This window comes from Haliotis asinina, chromosome 4 (assembly GCF_037392515.1).
Source record: "Haliotis asinina isolate JCU_RB_2024 chromosome 4, JCU_Hal_asi_v2, whole genome shotgun sequence".
Classification (NCBI taxonomy): Eukaryota; Metazoa; Mollusca; class Gastropoda; order Lepetellida; family Haliotidae; genus Haliotis; species Haliotis asinina.
This window is the reverse complement of record NC_090283.1, coordinates 37,418,224-37,438,300: the sequence shown is the minus strand read 5'-3', so window position 1 is coordinate 37,438,300 and position 20,077 is coordinate 37,418,224.

Here is a 20,077-nt window from a genome sequence, read left to right as displayed (position 1 = left end):
TGGTGAAATACTCAACATACAGGGGATTCTGGGCTACCAGTAGGTGGTGAACTAATTAACGTAGAGGGAGTACTTGGCTGCCAGTAGGTGATGAAATACTCAACATGCAGGGGATTCTGGGCTACCAGTAGGTGGTGAACTAATTAACGTAGAGGGAGTACTTGGCTGCCACCAGGTGGTGAAATACTCAACATGCAGGGGATTCTGGGCTACCAGTAGGTGGTGAACTAATTAACGTAGAGGGAGTACTTGGCTGCCATCAGGTGGTGAAATACTCAACATGCAGGGGATTCTGGGCTACCAGTAGGTGGTGAACTAATTAACGTAGAGGGAGTACTTGGCTGCCATCAGGTGGTGAAATACTCAACATGCAGGGGATTCTGGGCTACCAGTAGGTGGTGAACTAATTAACGTAGAGGGAGTACTTGGCTGCCAGTAGGTGGTGAAATACTCAACATGCAGGGGATTCTGGACTACCAGTAGGTGGTGAACTAATTAACGTAGAGGGAGTACTTGGCTGCCAGTAGGTGGTGAAATACTCAACATGCAGGGGATTCTGGGCTACCAGTAGGTGGTGAACTAATTAACGTAGAGGGAGTACTTGGCTGCCACCAGGTGGTGAAATACTCAACATGCAGGGGATTCTGGACTACCAGTAGGTGGTGAACTAATTAACGTAGAGGGAGTACTTGGCTGCCAGTAGGTGGTGAAATACTCAACATGCAGGGGATTCTGGGCTACCAGTAGGTGGTGAACTAATTAACGTAGAGGGAGTACTTGGCTGCCACCAGGTGGTGAAATACTCAACATGCAGGGGATTCTGAGCTACCAGTAGGTGGTGAACTAATTAACGTAGAGGGAGTACTTGGCTGCCAGTAGGTGGTGAAATACTCAACATGCAGGGGATTCTGGGCTACCAGTAGGTGGTGAACTAATTAACGTAGAGGGAGTACTTGGCTGCCACCAGGTGGTGAAATACTCAACATGCAGGGGATTCTGGGCTACCAGTAGGTGGTGAACTAATTAACGTAGAGGGAGTACTTGGCTGCCATCAGGTGGTGAAATACTCAACATGCAGGGGATTCTGGGCTACCAGTAGGTGGTGAACTAATTAACGTAGAGGGAGTACTTGGCTGCCATCAGGTGGTGAAATACTCAACATGCAGGGGATTCTGGGCTACCAGTAGGTGGTGAACTAATTAACGTAGAGGGAGTACTTGGCTGCCAGTAGGTGATGAAATACTCAACATACAGGGGATTCTGGGCTACCAGTAGGTGGTGAACTAATTAACGTAGAGGGAGTACTTGGCTGCCATCAGGTGGTGAAATACTCAACATGCAGGGGATTCTGGGCTACCAGTAGGTGGTGAACTAATTAACGTAGAGGGAGTACTTGGCTGCCATCAGGTGGTGAAATACTCAACATACAGGGGATTCTGGGCTACCAGTAGGTGGTGAACTAATTAACGTAGAGGGAGTACTTGGCTGCCAGTAGGTGATGAAATACTCAACATACAGGGGATTCTGGGCTACCAGTAGGTGGTGAACTAATTAACGTAGAGGGAGTACTTGGCTGCCATCAGGTGGTGAAATACTCAACATACAGGGGATTCTGGGCTACCAGTAGGTGGTGAACTAATTAACGTAGAGGGAGTACTTGGCTGCCATCAGGTGGTGAAATACTCAACATACAGGGGATTCTGGGCTACCAGTAGGTGGTGAACTAATTAACGTAGAGGGAGTACTTGGCTGCCATCAGGTGGTGAAATACTCAACATGCAGGGGATTCTGGGCTACCAGTAGGTGGTGAACTAATTAACGTAGAGGGAGTACTTGGCTGCCAGTAGGTGGTGAAATACTCAACATACAGGGGATTCTGGGCTACCAGTAGGTGGTGAACTAATTAACGTAGAGGGAGTACTTGGCTGCCATCAGGTGGTGAAATACTCAACATGCAGGGGATTCTGGGCTACCAGTAGGTGGTGAACTAATTAACGTAGAGGGAGTACTTGGCTGCCATCAGGTGGTGAAATACTCAACATGCAGGGGATTCTGGGCTACCAGTAGGTGGTGAACTAATTAACGTAGAGGGAGTACTTGGCTGCCAGTAGGTGGTGAAATACTCAACATGCAGGGGATTCTGGACTACCAGTAGGTGGTGAACTAATTAACGTAGAGGGAGTACTTGGCTGCCAGTAGGTGGTGAAATACTCAACATGCAGGGGATTCTGGGCTACCAGTAGGTGGTGAACTAATTAACGTAGAGGGAGTACTTGGCTGCCACCAGGTGGTGAAATACTCAACATGCAGGGGATTCTGGACTACCAGTAGGTGGTGAACTAATTAACGTAGAGGGAGTACTTGGCTGCCAGTAGGTGGTGAAATACTCAACATGCAGGGGATTCTGGGCTACCAGTAGGTGGTGAACTAATTAACGTAGAGGGAGTACTTGGCTGCCACCAGGTGGTGAAATACTCAACATGCAGGGGATTCTGGGCTACCAGTAGGTGGTGAACTAATTAACGTAGAGGGAGTACTTGGCTGCCAGTAGGTGGTGAAATACTCAACATGCAGGGGATTCTGGGCTACCAGTAGGTGGTGAACTAATTAACGTAGAGGGAGTACTTGGCTGCCATCAGGTGGTGAAATACTCAACATGCAGGGGATTCTGGACTACCAGTAGGTGGTGAACTAATTAACGTAGAGGGAGTACTTGGCTGCCAGTAGGTGGTGAAATACTCAACATGCAGGGGATTCTGGGCTACCAGTAGGTGGTGAACTAATTAACGTAGAGGGAGTACTTGGCTGCCATCAGGTGGTGAAATACTCAACATGCAGGGGATTCTGGACTACCAGTAGGTGGTGAACTAATTAACGTAGAGGGAGTACTTGGCTGCCATCAGGTGGTGAAATACTCAACATGCAGGGGATTCTGGGCTACCAGTAGGTGGTGAACTAATTAACGTAGAGGGAGTACTTGGCTGCCATCAGGTGGTGAAATACTCAACATGCAGGGGATTCTGGGCTACCAGTAGGTGGTGAACTAATTAACGTAGAGGGAGTACTTGGCTGCCAGTAGGTGGTGAAATACTCAACATGCAGGGGATTCTGGGCTACCAGTAGGTGGTGAACTAATTAACGTAGAGGGAGTACTTGGCTGCCATCAGGTGGTGAAATACTCAACATGCAGGGGATTCTGGACTACCAGTAGGTGGTGAACTAATTAACGTAGAGGGAGTACTTGGTTGCCACCAGGTGGTGAAATACTCAACATGCAGGGGATTCTGGGCTACCAGTAGGTGGTGAACTAATTAACGTAGAGGGAGTACTTGGCTGCCACCAGGTGGTGAAATACTCAACATGCAGGGGATTCTGGGCTACCAGTAGGTGGTGAACTAATTAACGTAGAGGGAGTACTTGGCTGCCATCAGGTGGTGAAATACTCAACATGCAGGGGATTCTGGGCTACCAGTAGGTGGTGAACTAATTAACGTAGAGGGAGTACTTGGCTGCCACTAGGTGGTGAAATACTCAACATGCAGGGGATTCTGGACTACCAGTAGGTGGTGAACTAATTAACGTAGAGGGAGTACTTGGCTGCCACTAGGTGGTGAAATACTCAACATGCAGGGGATTCTGGGCTACCAGTAGGTGGTGAACTAATTAACGTAGAGGGAGTACTTGGCTGCCAGTAGGTGATGAAATACTCAACATACAGGGGATTCTGGACTACCAGTAGGTGGTGAACTAATTAACGTAGAGGGAGTACTTGGCTGCCATCAGGTGGTGAAATACTCAACATACAGGGGATTCTGGGCTACCAGTAGGTGGTGAACTAATTAACGTAGAGGGAGTACTTGGCTGCCATCAGGTGGTGAAATACTCAACATACAGGGGATTCTGGGCTACCAGTAGGTGGTGAACTAATTAACGTAGAGGGAGTACTTGGCTGCCATCAGGTGGTGAAATACTCAACATGCAGGGGATTCTGGGCTACCAGTAGGTGGTGAACTAATTAACGTAGAGGGAGTACTTGGCTGCCATCAGGTGGTGAAATACTCAACATGCAGGGGATTCTGGGCTACCAGTAGGTGGTGAACTAATTAACGTAGAGGGAGTACTTGGCTGCCATCAGGTGGTGAAATACTCAACATGCAGGGGATTCTGGACTACCAGTAGGTGGTGAACTAATTAACGTAGAGGGAGTACTTGGCTGCCATCAGGTGGTGAAATACTCAACATGCAGGGGATTCTGGGCTACCAGTAGGTGGTGAACTAATTAACGTAGAGGGAGTACTTGGCTGCCATCAGGTGGTGAAATACTCAACATGCAGGGGATTCTGGACTACCAGTAGGTGGTGAACTAATTAACGTAGAGGGAGTACTTGGCTGCCATCAGGTGGTGAAATACTCAACATGCAGGGGATTCTGGGCTACCAGTAGGTGGTGAACTAATTAACGTAGAGGGAGTACTTGGCTGCCATCAGGTGGTGAAATACTCAACATGCAGGGGATTCTGGACTACCAGTAGGTGGTGAACTAATTAACGTAGAGGGAGTACTTGGCTGCCATCAGGTGGTGAAATACTCAACATGCAGGGGATTCTGGGCTACCAGTAGGTGGTGAACTAATTAACGTAGAGGGAGTACTTGGCTGCCACTAGGTGGAAAATCAACAAAATGCAGGGAGGTTCTGGCTTGCCGGTAGGTGGAGAAATAATTAACCTATAGTGGGTTTTGTGCTGTCATTAGGTGGAACAACACGTGAACTAACATGCAGGGGGTTTGGGGCTACCAGTACGTTGGGATCTAACTGTTCTAGGGTGCCAGTAGGCGGGGAGTTAATAAACATACAGGCATTTCTGGGGTACAAGTGGGTTGTAAACAAACTAAAATGCAGTGAGGTTCTTGGCTGCCATTCGATAGATATCTTGACTGCCTGTTGGTGGGTAGCCAATTAACATATTGTTGTTTCTGAGCTGCAAGTAGGTTGTGAGCCACCTAACATGCAGGTGGGTGGGTGGGTTCTGGGCTTCTGGTGAAGAACTAACATGTAGGAAGGTTCTTGGGTGTCATTATGCAGAGGCTTGGTTCTGTGCTGCCATTAGGTGGAGATCTAACTAACAAACATTCAGGGGGTTCTGGGCTGCTAGTGATGGAGAGCGAAGTAACATTCAGGGGTTTTTAGGCTGCTAGTAGATGGAGAGCTAAGTAACATTCAGGGGGTTCTGGGCTGCTAGTATATGGGGAGCTAAGTATCAGTAAGGGGGTTCTGTACTACTAGTAGATGGGGAGGAGCTAACTAACATTCAGGGGATTCTGGGATGCTAGTAGATGGGGAGCTAAGTAACATTCAGGAGGTTCTGGACTCCTAGTAGATGGGGAGCTAACTAACATTAAGGTGGTTCTGGGCTGCTAGTAGATGGGGGGCTAAGTAACATTAAGGGGGTTCTGGGCTGCTAGTAGATGGGGAGCTAACCATGATACAGAGGTTGTTTGACTGCCAGTAGGTACGAAAATAATTAACATACAGGCGGTTCTTGGCTGCCAGTAGATGGTGAAGTAACTGACATGCAGTAAGGTTCTGTGCTGCCTTCAGGTGGAAAACCTACAGAGAATTCTAGGCTCACAGTTGGAGTTAATTGACTAACCTGGGTTACTAGGTTGCTAGTGGGTTTGGAGCTAATTAAAATACACTGGGATATTGGTTGCCAGTAGGTGATGAACTAACATGGAGATTCTGGGCTGCGAGTAAGTGGAGAACTACCTAAGATGCATGGGGTTTTGGGCTGCCAGTAGGTGGAGATCTAGCTAACATACAGGGAATGGTGGCCATCCGGTTGAAGTTAACTAACTAACCGGAGAACTGACCAACATTGACGATGCCAGTAGGTGGGGAGCTAATTAACATACAGTGGCTTCTGGACTGGTAGTAGGGGGTAACTGACTTACAGGATGTTCTGAGCCGTCATTAGGTGGAGACCTAGCCAACATCCTGGGACGTTCTGAACTGCCAGTAGATGGGGAACTAACATGCAGGGCTTTTTGGGCTTGCATGTTACAAATGATCAGGGCTGACAGTAGTAGAACAGACTTGCATGTTACAGGTGGTCGGACTGACAGTAGTAGAACAGACTTGGATATTAGAAGTGACCGTGGTCGTCAGGAGCAAAACAGACTTGCATTCCAGATACGGTCGGTATCCAGCAGAAGGGTCTAGTTGTAGCCACAAATTTGAGGTTAGCGTTTGTATGAACATTGGTATAAAAGATGCGCTTTTGACACATGCTCTGAGCTCTTTTGTATGTGCTCATCTTGAAAGTAATTCAGCGTTATATAAATCATGTTGTGGGAACTCGGTATTATGTGAAACTGTAGCAGAAATCAATATCCTTATTCGGCCTGTATTGTCATACTTAATATTTGAGAAGCTATTCGTTACAAGGAAATACAAAGAATGATTGAAAAAACAGACACGGATTTTGAAGCCATAGTGCTGGCTTTGATCTTTGTCGCCATCTGACGGGAAACACCGGAACCCTCTGTCGGAAAGAACCGGAAAAACTATTTTCCTCAATACATGTCTCCACATGTACTTTTTGTGCCCGACTTGTGGAGTTTGAGATCAATGAGGAATCTGGTGGGCTGAGACAGATCACATGAAATATTTAACAACGTATGGAAGCAAATCTAAGTATAGTTCTGAGAGATACAAGTTAAATGTAAGGCAATCGAAACGATTATACTACTGAAGAGCAGAATGGAAAGAGACGCTACTACTCCTGAACACAACCCGTCAACCAATAGAATTGTTCAGTCTCTTCAGGACAACTGGGTGGGGAAGATGTACAAAGTACTTTACAAAGTAAAGACATTTTTTGTCAACCTGACAACTCATATGAACTGTTTTGACAAATATTGAACTATTTCTGGTTTTTTAGCTATACATGTTCAACATGGGTTCGTTCGTGTGACGCAATACGATTGAACTAATGGCACCACCATGCTACCGGACATTGCGCGTGCAACCGCTCATCGCTTACGAGAACAAACTGCCTCTGTTCAAATGAAAACCATTTTATTAGGCCTCAGCAACTCACTTGTTTCCGCCGTAATGACCAAGTTGCTTGGGCGCTTTTCGCATTTCAGCAAAACCCAATATGTCTCAAGGACAAGGTGTCATTCGATGGCTTCCATACATTTGAGCTACCGTTCATTCGGTGCCGGGTCAAGCGCCCCGGCAGTTTCCACGCCAAGACCGCTAGCGTGTTAACATTCTTGCTGCTATTAAATCACGGCTGTACCTCAAGACGCAATTCAATTGTCGTTGGTGTTGATATTTGACCGCGGTAACCGGTTTATGGCCGATTGGCACCTATTTAATCAATTTGTTGTGTGAAGTTGTGTGGAATAGGCAATTTCAAAGCGGACCTGTGCAGCAAATGACTTTCGGGACTTTGAAGACTTTTTAAGGTTCTCGGATGCATTCGGATATAACACTGTTACGGTTTCCAAACAATTTAAAATGAATATATACCTTACAGTAATCTGTAATATATGTAGTGGGCTGATAACACATGCATGGTTTCTCATCGGTGTTACTCGTCAATATTTTAACAGTACATTTTCTTTCAACTGAGGTTCTGACAGATATTGATATTCTCCTGGCACGACAAAATATATTTACATGAAGGAAGTACAAATCACGCAGATTATAGTAACAATAAGATGTCTTAGTCTGCAGAAACTGTAAGTCTCAGTGATCCATGTGTTTTCCGATCCCATTAACAGTTTCATGTTGTCACAAAGTTATACTTTCGGTGTCACAACGTTATTCTGTTACTCTATTTACGTTGTAAAAACGTTATTCTGCTCACTCTCATTTACGTTGTCACAACGTTATTCTGCTCACTATCATTTACGTTGTCACAACGTTATTCTGTTGACTCCCATTTACGTTGTCACAAAGTTATTCTGTTGACGCCCATTTTTGCTGTCACAACGGTATACTTTCGTTGTCTCAACGTCATTCTGTTGACTTCCATTTACGTTGTCACAACGTTATTCTGTTGACTCCCATTTACGTTGTCACAACGTTATTCTGCTCACTCCCATTTACGTTGTCACAACGTTATTCTGTTGACTCCCATTTACGTTGTCACAAAGTTATTCTGTTGACTCCCATTTACGTTGTCACAACGTTATTCTGCTCACTCCCATTTACGTTGTCTCAAAGTTTTTCTGTTGACTCCCATTTACGTTGTCACAACGTTATTCTGTTGACTCCCATTTACGTTGTCACAAAGTTATTCTGTTGACTCCCATTTACGTTGTCACAACGTTGTTCTGCTCACTCCCATTTACGTTGTCTCAAAGTTATTCCGTTGACTCCCATTTACGTTGTCTCAAAGTTATTCTGTTGACTCTCATTTACGTTGTCACAACGTTATTCTGTTGACTCTCATTTACGTTGTCACAACGTTATTCTGTTGACTCCCATTTACGTTGTCACAACGTTATTCTGTTGACTCCCATTTACGTTGTCTCAAAGTTTTTCTGTTGACTCCCATTTACGTTGACACAAAGTTATTCTGTTGACTCTCATTTACGTTGTCACAACGTTATTCTGTTAACTCCCATTTTTGCTGTCACAACGGTATACTTTCGTTGTCTCAACGTCATTCTGTTGACTCCCATTTACGTTGTCACAACGTTATCCTGCTCACTCTCATTTACGTTGTCACAACGTTATTCTGTTGACTCCCATTTACGTTGTCACAACGTTATTCTGCTCACTCCCATTTACGTTGTCTCAAAGTTATTCTGCTGACTCCCATTTACGTTGTCACAACGTTATTCTGTTGACTCCCATTTACGTTGTCACAAAGTTATTCTGTTGACTCCCATTTACGTTGTCACAAAGTTATTCTGCTCACTCCCATTTACGTTGTCACAAAGTTATTCTGTTGACTCCCATTTACGTTGTCACAACGTTATTCTGCTCACTCTCATTTACGTTGTCACAACGTTATTCTGTTGACTCCCATTTACGTTGTCACAACGTTATTTTGTTGACTCCCATTTACGTTGACACAAAGTTATTCTGTTGACTCCCATTTACATTGTCTCAAAGTTATTCTGTTGACTCCCATTTACGTTGTCACAACGTTGTTCTGCTCACTCCCATTTACGTTGTCTCAAAGTTATTCTGTTCACTCCCATTTACGTTGTCTCAAAGTTATTCTGTTGACTCCCATTTACGTTGTCACAAAGTTATTCTGTTGACTCCCATTTACGTTGTCACAACATTATTCTGTTGACTCCCATTTACGTTGTCACAACGTTGTTCTGCTCACTCCCATTTACGTTGTCTCAAAGTTATTCTGTTGACTCCCATTTACGTTGTCACAACGTTATTCTGCTCACTCCCATTTACGTTGTCACAACATTATTCTGTTGACTCCCATTTACGTTGACACAACGTTATTCTGTTGACTCCCATTTACGTTGTCTCAAAGTTATTCTGTTGACTCCCATTTACGTTGTCACAACGTTATTCTGCTCACTCTCATTTACGTTGTCACAACGTTATTCTGCTCACTCCCATTTTATATTGGAGCCACAATATAAAAAGCCCACTATATAAAAGTGACGGACATGTCAGGCAACGTCATGTATTCAGGAACACTGTCTTGTCCTCTGATAGACCTAAACTAAGCAGATTTCAAGGGTGTCGTCCTATTACGCAAACAGGCAATTCGCAGACAACATTTACAGTTCAGTGACCAGATTAGCTACTGCCTGTTTCCTACCCATTATAATGGAATATTCCAAAGGAAAACGCGAGAAGAAACTGAAACTATATTGTTTACTTTGAAAGATGACTGAAAAGATGTTAATTTCAATTTTGATCGCAATATGAAAACAGTTGACTTTCCGAAACATCGTGGTTTAATCATCGAAAGGGAATTGGCATCAGCGTATTGAAAACGTTGTCACAGAGACATCTAAAATGATTGGACCATTTCAGAAATTAAATTAATAACAGTTTTTCTTCAGGATTTACTCCCATCTGTAGTAAGCAACCCCGACAACCTATGAGTTAAGGAATTCCAGCAATTTACATCAACCATGTACCAGACTGAGGTACTCAACAGTATCCATCAGCATTTAGAATGTGGAATGATGTTCCCTTAGCTATTAGAAGTTGCGACTCTGTTGCATGATTTAAATCTGATATCAACGTGTGGGGAAAATGCGCATCTAAATATATTTCATATGGAATAATGAAGTTAAATGTTTGGCACACAAGACGACGACTAGTACACTTTATAATGAATTATTAGGAATAAATATTAACAGTGGCGCATCATTTCAACGTGGCCACGGATGTGAGAATGCTGTTGATTACTTCCTTGAAAATGTCCTTTGTATACTATTCAAAGACATAAACTGTTACAATCTTTAATGTGTTCAATAAATTCCGATTGGTATTAATCTAATTTTACATGCCAATGCAGGTCTGTCATTTACTGAAAATCAGAATGTTTTCAAATATGTGCATATCTTTATCTCTCAGAGAAAGGTTTTCTCAGTTAACGTTTGTTGTACGTATCATACCCTTTTCTTGAATGCATGAAAAATGTTTCAATCAATAAACACACCTGTGACAAACCTGTTTCTGCATTCGATAGTAATTGAAACAATAGTAAAAGCAATTTTGAGAGGAGAAGACAGATAATCATTTAATCACAACAACAATGTGCCATTTACACACCGTCATGCTTCTTGGTAACCAGACTATTTCAGCCTTACCCAACTCTACTCATAAGACAGTTGGCTGTTCCATTATACCGAAAGGTGTTACCCTAATTAACCTTCCTGATCAGTGTCTGTCAACTGACTGTCTATCAAATGGATGTCTGTCACTTCGGCGACAGCCCATTTCAGAATACTGAAAATTGAAAACAATCATATAAGATTTTAAAAGCATGTTTGGAAGCGAATGTTTTGCAAGCTAAAAACAGACATTATTTTCATAAATCTTAATTGTTTAAAGGCTGAGAAGTAAACTCAGTATTCTCAGATCTGCTTACTTTCATTCAACCTATTTAGTATATAAATTTCACATAATGATACTGTAACACTTTAACATTAAACTAGCAACAAAAAATCTGGAAATAATAGGACTGAAATCGACAGAAATATATGTTAAGAGGATGAAATGCTCCTCGTGGTTGTTATTGGTGCTACAGTAATGTTTCTGTTGCCCAGTTGTAAGCTTGTCCTATCAAATACATATTAACATTTCGCCAAATCGTGACTAATAGCAAAACAGTAAGTGATGGTATCACTTTTGAATTTAGAAATGAAATGTTCCTTACTTCCTGTTTCAGATGACTCTCAATGTCTTTGGTGATTTCCAGATTGAATAGGAGTCACGTGATATTTGAAAAATAGTTACTGTATTAGAACTGCACAAGCTATGTAGTTTCGAATTCCCTGGTGACGAACATTTCAGTAACGGAGGTACCCTGGCAAATCAAGCAGTACGTCACCATTGACCACACACAAGCTTTCGATATGTTTTTCTTTTCCCGTCTGGCATACTTTGTGTTCTAAATGTTTCTAAAACCATTTAAAAAGGCACAATTCCCCAATTTGGTTGTTGTAACGGACATTACACTCTTATTTCTACGTATGGCATATGTTCCATGTATTGAGATAAGATATTTAGAGAGATATTCTAAGTCCCAAATAATGACAAGTACCTATAATGTAAACATTTATTATATTCATTCAAAGTTCACGGGTACGATTATGATTTCTTCTACACATGTACATGTCAAACTGAAAATTAGTCACGGACATTTCCTCAAAACTGGCGAGAAGTCATTAGAGCAAATGCATTAATCTAAAACGAATGCATTCGTTGAACAATTTACAGAAAGTGAAACTTTTGATCTATATCAGTGTCCTAATTAATGCGCTAATATCCATGTATCTGCAAAGGTAGGTTTGTTACCGGCTACAGTAACGAACATATCAAATTGATCGCTGCAACAAATATACGTCGGGGCTATTAGACTGTTTATGCATGATGGATGTGGCCAGGCTGGTACCATTATTCATCCATACTGATAATAACACCTGCCATATAAGTTTAAGAAAAACATGGCGGCGACAACATTTGCACCTTGTTCTTCAGAATGAGTGGTTGTGGCATGGCGTTACCAGTCTACCACCTTCCCAGTTGGGATACGCCTGCATAAACTATTTAGCCTCAGCCACCCATATGTTAGCTGATAAGTTTACTTAGCTATTAAGTCTCAGCAATCCATGTATTATATGATATGCCTGCAGAAACTAACAAGTCTTTGCGAAGTTTTTGAAAGGCATTTATATGCTGAACGAACATGAATGCATGACACGTTTTATGGATAACAGTTTTTTATATTCTTTACACGATGTTTAAGAGCTAATTCTTGCTCCTTCATCAGGTGAATCTCACACGCCTGCAGAAACTATCAAGTCTCTGTGAGTCATGTGTTATCGTATATGGCCGCAGAAACTATCAAGTCTCAGCTAATCATGTGTTATCGTGTATGCCGGCAGAAACCATCAAGTCTCAGCGAGCCATGTGTTATCTGATACGTCTCGGCGACCCATCTGATACGTTTACTTAAACTATTAAGTCTCATCCACCCATGTGTTATCAAATACACCTGCAGAAATTATCAAGTGTCTGCGAGCCATGTGTTATCTGATACGCCTCCAGAAACTATACGTCTCATCGACACATATGCTGTATAAGTATATTTAACTAAACTAGCGACCAGAGGAAACGCCACCAAAATAGAACGACTATAAATTATCAAAATAATTGTCTTTCTGTAAATAGCTAAAACCACATCTCTCGAACCCAACATGTCTATTCCAGCAAACACTTGTACTTGCATTTCGTATTTTGTAAAACTACCCCGAATTTACGCGAATAAAATGGAAGCTGTGGACAAAGTCTCCCGTATAATCTTAGGATATTAAAGCTAACCTGGCTTATTTTCTTACATCATCGATTAACACAAAAGCATGTGGCTGGGACCATGGGCCGTTGCAAATCCACCATCGGAAGACTTGTCACGTCTACAATTGCAACAGGCAGGCAGATGGTAGAGGGAAGGTCACTACCCAAAAAGAAGACCGGTATTTACGGCTGTTTCACTTGAGGAACCGATACGTCACTGTGATGTCATCAAGCGCCAACAGCATTGGACTTCCAGTCAGTCAGTCATTCTGTTCCGACCTTTCGACCTTTCAAGGGCATGACGTTGACGTGACAACACCGACGTGCCAGACTGAGATGAACCAGGACTGTGCTACACTGGCAGCAGAGAAACTGGTGACGAATGAACTTTGGTGACGAAAGCAAGTTTCAGTTCTTCAAGATCTGTCCCCACTTGAGCACCTTTGGGAATAAGTGGGACGTCATATTCGGAAGCGCCAAATTCAGCCATTGACGAGGAACGCTTTGGCAGCTGCTCTGCTAAAGGAATGGCGTCGGATCCCTAATCAAGACGTCAGAGGACTCAGTTCCTCAGTTCGACGCCGGGTTCGGGCCTGCATCACTGCTAAGGGTGCCCCCACTGGGCATTGAACAATATGTGCTGCCCAGAAAGTTATGAAAGCTCCCTGTCGACTCTGCATGGATGATCAAATACTGTGGTCCTAGATCACAATCTGCGTCGTTTTTCTTCTTGTTGTCCATTAAACACTGCTGATAAATGATTCATTTTTGCAATAAAACATTTAATGTTACCATATTTAGCTTAAGTTTTGTTTTAGACTAGAATAATGTTTCTTTTGGACGCTAGTTTATTAAGTCTCCGATACATCTGATACGCTTGCAGAAACTATATTTAAAAAACGAAACGCATAGACGGGAATTCTGTTGCAAAAATGTTGTATTTTCAAATAGATATAACCCGTCCACAAGTAGACTTTAGTGCATGAAAGTTTACACCAGTTTGGAATGAGATAATGTCTATACAAACAAGTGGATGCTTTTAGATAACGGAGACTTGACCGGATATCCCCTAAAGTCCAGGCACCCAGTCTGCTGTGCTCTCATTCGAGGTAGTACCATCACACAACTGTAGTACACGGATAGCAGTGGTAACTCGAGGTCTACCTGTACGGGGACGGCCATTTGTTATACCTGTTTGGTTGCAACGAGCTGCAAGCCATGATATCTTGCTCAGACTAACATTCAGACGCCTGGAAACAGAAGACTGGTTATCTCCAGCATGCATTCTTTCAATGACGATATTCCGGTGTCGGAGAGTCAAGAAGTGACGCAGTGATTTGACCTTGAAACTCCTTCAAAACAAATGCTAATTTCTGAAAGTAATCTCGTTTTTTTATTGCCAGATAGTGAATGTTCTTTGCTGCACTATTTCAACGGGAAGATGATTTCTGTTGCGTTGTGGCCGTTGTGCCTTCTTCATTCCTGTAAGAAATCTAGTTTTTACTTGTGCAATTGTGTAAAATCATGTTATCAACACTTTTGTTACATATTTTGAGGATTGTTTGAACACAAAAGGTAATTAGTAGATTTTTAAAAGTACAAATCGTCTATGCGTTTTTTTCATATCTTTGGTATCAGCCACCCATGTGTCGCTTTGTTTTATGTCAGATCTGCTTGGTTTGAAAGGTTTTGATGTTCTGTCATTACCGCTTGAGACAAAACGTTGCCGATGGTAGTTCTGACCACTGCCTATGCCAGATTGATAGATATTTTACGGGCATGTACCGTATTAATAAACGCATATACAATAGACTACACAAAATACCATGAGACACACCATTTGGAGTGAGAGACTTTAGGAAGATCAAATATACACATACACACAGTATACAATGTACAAAATACAAAACCACAGTTAATTACATAAAGTACTAGTACAAATATCTAAAATGATCTTGCAGGATTTGACTCTTAAAAGAACACCTTCATTATTAGATAAAATACATTGGATGTTATCACAGTCGTTACACTTGACTAAAAGGGTGGCCATAGAACATTACACTCAGCCAATAGAACGTGTCTTACATCATTATAAAGTGGACAATGTAAACGAATATAACGATAAAATTAGTATACTCAAAAGACACTCTTTCACTGAAAATTGGCTTCACACATTGTACCCACGTGGGGAATCGAACCCGAGTCTTCGGTGTGAACAGCCACCGTTTTAACCACCAGACTATCCCACCGCCCCTCAACCATACAAATGAGATGAGTAACAAGATATATACACATCGTGCATGCATTTGTCAGTCTTGACAGGGACTCTTACACCAGTTACCTTGTAACGGTCCTTATCTGACTGGCAGTTTGCAACTGATTTGCTCTGACCATCGTTCTAATCTACCATGGGCTTGAGTTGTTGCCCCTCGGCGTCTATAGCGGCCTTGGTCACTGACGTTATGTGTTGGGTCCACACTCATATTGGGGAACATGCAGTAGCAATACTACTGTTTTCGTTCCAAGAAAACAATATGCGTCAGGTCAGAAGCGAGTCACAGTGTTGTGGTTTGGAGCTTGATTTCTTCTGAAATGGTATTGTCATATAAATCACTTGCTTCCATTGCCAGCAACTGGCGTTTGTCCCCGTGGATTCACCTCAACACTCTCCTGGCTGGCATAGTGTTTTTGTCACTATTATTGGTGAGCACATTTTGTAACAACAGCCTTGTGGATCAAGAATGACGTAGTAAATCATAAGGGATACTGGCGTGCAAATTTGACAAAACCCACACAAATTCTACATATTGATTAAAGTTCTTTTGTGAGACAGGGATTTGGCGGTATATTTTCTGGACCATTCAATATCTGACGTTTCACTATTTATATGGATCTTCCCGCCAGTAACACAGCGGAATGGCCATGTTCGAGGTGTGGTGGTATGGAATGTGATAGGGTGATGTGAGGGTCGGTGATGTGTGATGTTTGATCATCCGAAGTGTGGTTGCGTGAAGTGTGATGATATGGCGTGTGATGATGTGAGGTGTGATGACGCGAGGTGAGGTGCGATGATAGGGGAGGCGAGGTGAGACAGTGCGAGTAGAGGTGTGATCATGTGCGGTGAATTGGGAAGATGTTCAATGAGGTGTGATGATTTGAGGTAAGTGAGACAATGCGAGGTGAGGTGTGATCATGTACGGTGAGGTATGAAGATTTGAGGTGAGGTGTGATGATGTCAGATAAGGTGTGATGACGTGACGTGAGATGGTATATGGTGTGATAAGACTTGTGATATGTATGGTGTGAAGTGTGATGACGTGACGTGAGATGGCATATGGTGTGATAAGACTTGTGATATGAATGGTGTGAAGTGTGATGACGTGACGTGAGATGGCATATGGTGTGATAAGACTTGTGATATGTATGGTGTGAAGTGTGATGACGTGACGTGAGATGGCATATGGTGTGATAAGACTTGTGATATGTATGGTGTGAAGTGTGATGACGTGACGTGAGATGGTATATGGTGTGATAAGACTTGTGATATGTATGGTGTGAAGTGTGATGACGTGACGTCAGATGGTATATGGTGTGATAAGACTTGTGATATGAATGGTGTGAAGTGTAATGATGTGGTGTGAGGATGTGAAATGTGATAACGTGTTTCGTGATGATATACGTGGTGTGGTGATGTGTATGGTGTGACGATATGCGTGGTGTGGTGATGTGCATGGTGTGATGATATGCGTGGTGTGGTGATGTGCATGGTGTGATGTTATGCGTGGTGTGATGATGTGCATGGTGTGATGATATGCGTGGTGTGGCGATATGTGTGGTGTGGTGATGTGTATGGTTTGATGATGTGCGTGGTGCGGTGATATGCATGGTGTTATGATATGCATGGTGTGGTGATGTGTGTGGTTTGATGATGTGCATGGTGTGATGATGTGTGTGGTGTGGTGATATGTATGGTGATATGTATGGTGTGAAGTGTGATGATATGAGTTGTGAAGATGTGAAATGTGATAACGTGTGTCGTGATGATATGCGTGATGTGGTGATGTGTGTGGTTTGATGATGTATGTTGTGGGGCGATTTATGTGGTGTGGTGATGTGTGTGGTGTGGTGATGTGTGTGGTTTGATGGTGTGTGTGGTGTGATGATGTGTGTGGTGGGACGATTTGTGTGGTTTGATGATATGTGTGGTGTGGTGATGTGTGTGGTGTGATGGTGTGTGCGGTGTAATGATGTGTGTGGTGTGATGGTATATGTGGTGTAATGGCGTGTGTGGTGTGATGGTGTGTGTGGTGTGATGGTGTGTGTGGTGGGACGGGGTGTATGGTGTGATGATGTGTGTGGTGTGATGGTGTGTGTGGTTTGATGATGTGTGTGCTGTGTGATGTGTGTGGTGTGATGGTGTGTGTGGTGTATGTGGCGTGTGTGGTGTGATGATGTGTGTGGTGTATGTGGCGTGTGTGGTGTGATGATGTGTGTGATGGGACGATTCGTGTGGTGTGGCGATATGTGTGGTGTGGTGATGTGTGTGGTGTGACGGGGTGTATTGTGTGATGATGTGTGTGGTGTGATGACGTGTGTGGTGCGATGATGTGAAGTGTGATGTTGACAAATGGCGAGAGATAACATTAGATTCCATCACAGATTTCCAAGTCCGTGTTAATTTCTTTAATCAATATGTCTCGTTTTTTCTTTATTTTCAACATCTATTTGGTAGAGTGTGATATTGAGGTTATTACCAGGCTCAGAGCCACAATTTCTCCAGATATTGGATACCGAGAGACATATTACAGAGGCGTGTTGCTGTCAGTGATGCAGTCATTTCCTCTTATTGTCTCAGGTAATGAAATGTGATTCAATACCAAACAATAACCACGCTCTAGACGTTTTATTTACACAGATTCATTTGTTGTGTAATAAATCACCGGGGTTTCGTCATGGGAAAAGCGTGTTTGATTCTGAAGCTGCGTGGAGGTTTGTAGGCGTGCTGCCCATTATGTTGCGTCGTTGCTGCAGCTGGTACACGTTACTTTGTTAGCCAACACAGGACTGTTCAGTCACTGGTCTGGACATCTTCACCAACAAATTTGGGCTCTCCACATACCTACGTTTTCCTCGAAAACGTAATATTGAAGTTTGGTTCTCGAGTAATTTTGCATGTACACTGGGAGAATGTAATGACCAACTACTTGACGTAACATTTCTATGTCTTGTGGACATATTTTTATAGATAATAAATAATGAGTATAAAATTCATAGGAAATTCGGAGAACGGTCGATGGTTCTATCCCCCAGGCCACGGCATATGAAATTACGTTAAAAGACTGCTTTTACCCTGTCAGGGCTAAGGAAGAGAACAAGATCTGGTCGACTCTGAGTCTATTAATACAAAAAGCCATAAATACACGTGCATGCACGATATTTTATGAATGGAATAACATCGCATGAGAAGCATTATACAACACCTCACATCACGAAACTCGGAGGATGTCAGTGAGTGTCAAGGCCCTTAGGATATCGAGTCTACACTGTGTTCACCTGTTACAGTGGCATCACTGCCTACTGTGTGTGACGTGATTCAGTGACATCGCGGCGTACACTGTGTTCACCTGTTACAGGGGTATCGCTGCCTACTGTGTGTGGCGTGATTCAGTGACATCGCGGCGTACACTGTGTTCACCTGTTACAGGGGTATCACTGCCTACTGTGTGTGGCGTGATTCAGTGACATCACGGAGTACACTGTGTTCACCTGTTACAGGGGTATCGCTGCCTACTGTGTGTGGCGTGATTCAGTGACATCGCGGCGTACACTGTGTTCACCTGTTACAGGGGTATCACTGCCTACTGTGTGTGGCGTGATTCAGTGACATCACGGAGTACACTGTGTTCACCTGTTACAGGGGTATCACTGCCTACTGTGTGTGGCGTGATTCAGTGACATCACGGAGTACACTGTGTTCACCTGTTACAGGGGTATCGCTGCCTACTGTGTGTGGCGTGATTCAGTGACATCACGGAGTACACTGTGTTCACCTGTTACAGGGGTATCACTGCCTACTGTGTGTGGCGTGATTCAGGGACATCACGGAGTACACTGTGTTCACCTGTTAAAGGGGTATCACTGCCTACTGTGTGTGGCGTGATTCAGTGACATCACGGAGTACACTGTGTTCACCTGTTACAGGGGTATCACTGCCTACTGTGTGTGGCGTGATTCAGTGACATCACGGAGTACACTGTGTTCACCTGTTACAGGGGTATCACTGCCTACTGTGTGTGTCGTGATTCAGGGACATCACGGAGTACACTGTGTGGATAGTTGTATATGCTGTATGTCTTATGGGTTGTAGGGCTGCACAATGGAACCGGCTTACCGATGTTTACCGGTTCAGACATGAAAACGATACGTATTGCAATATACTGATTGAAAACCGGTATTTTGACTTGCATTCGGAAAGTTTCGTAACACTCTGAAGTCTTCGGATATTTGCTTGTTTAATTTGTGATAAATATAATTTACATCTTAAAGTTTTATTAATTAACCAAGCATAGTGATTTGTTGTGTTTATCATTGGTGAATCAACAACACGATTGTGTTATTCAGTGTTTTGTTTAAAGACATTTTTGCGATGTAATTATTGCAATACATATCGCAATGTATGCTTTCACATCGCAATTTATCCCAATATGAAAATTCAATGCAGTACCCACTCCTAATGGGTGGTGGTTGAGAACTGGTATTTCTGCCGATAACAATGCACCTTGTTAGGGCCGATTTATTATTACACGACAGATCGTTATCATGAGACCAAACATGGATGTGAAATCCAAGGACGTATATTATGCCTCGTTCACTTACATCGGTCGTTCTGTTTCCCCGCCAATGTAACTGATACAAACATTTTTTTTGTTTTTATGTCTTTAAGAGATACATCATTTTGGTTAATTTACCCGAGGGATTAAACATAGTGGTACTCTTAACACCTTAACCAGACATCCGTTTACATTTCTCAGTGAACAGTTTCTTTGAGTGTTGT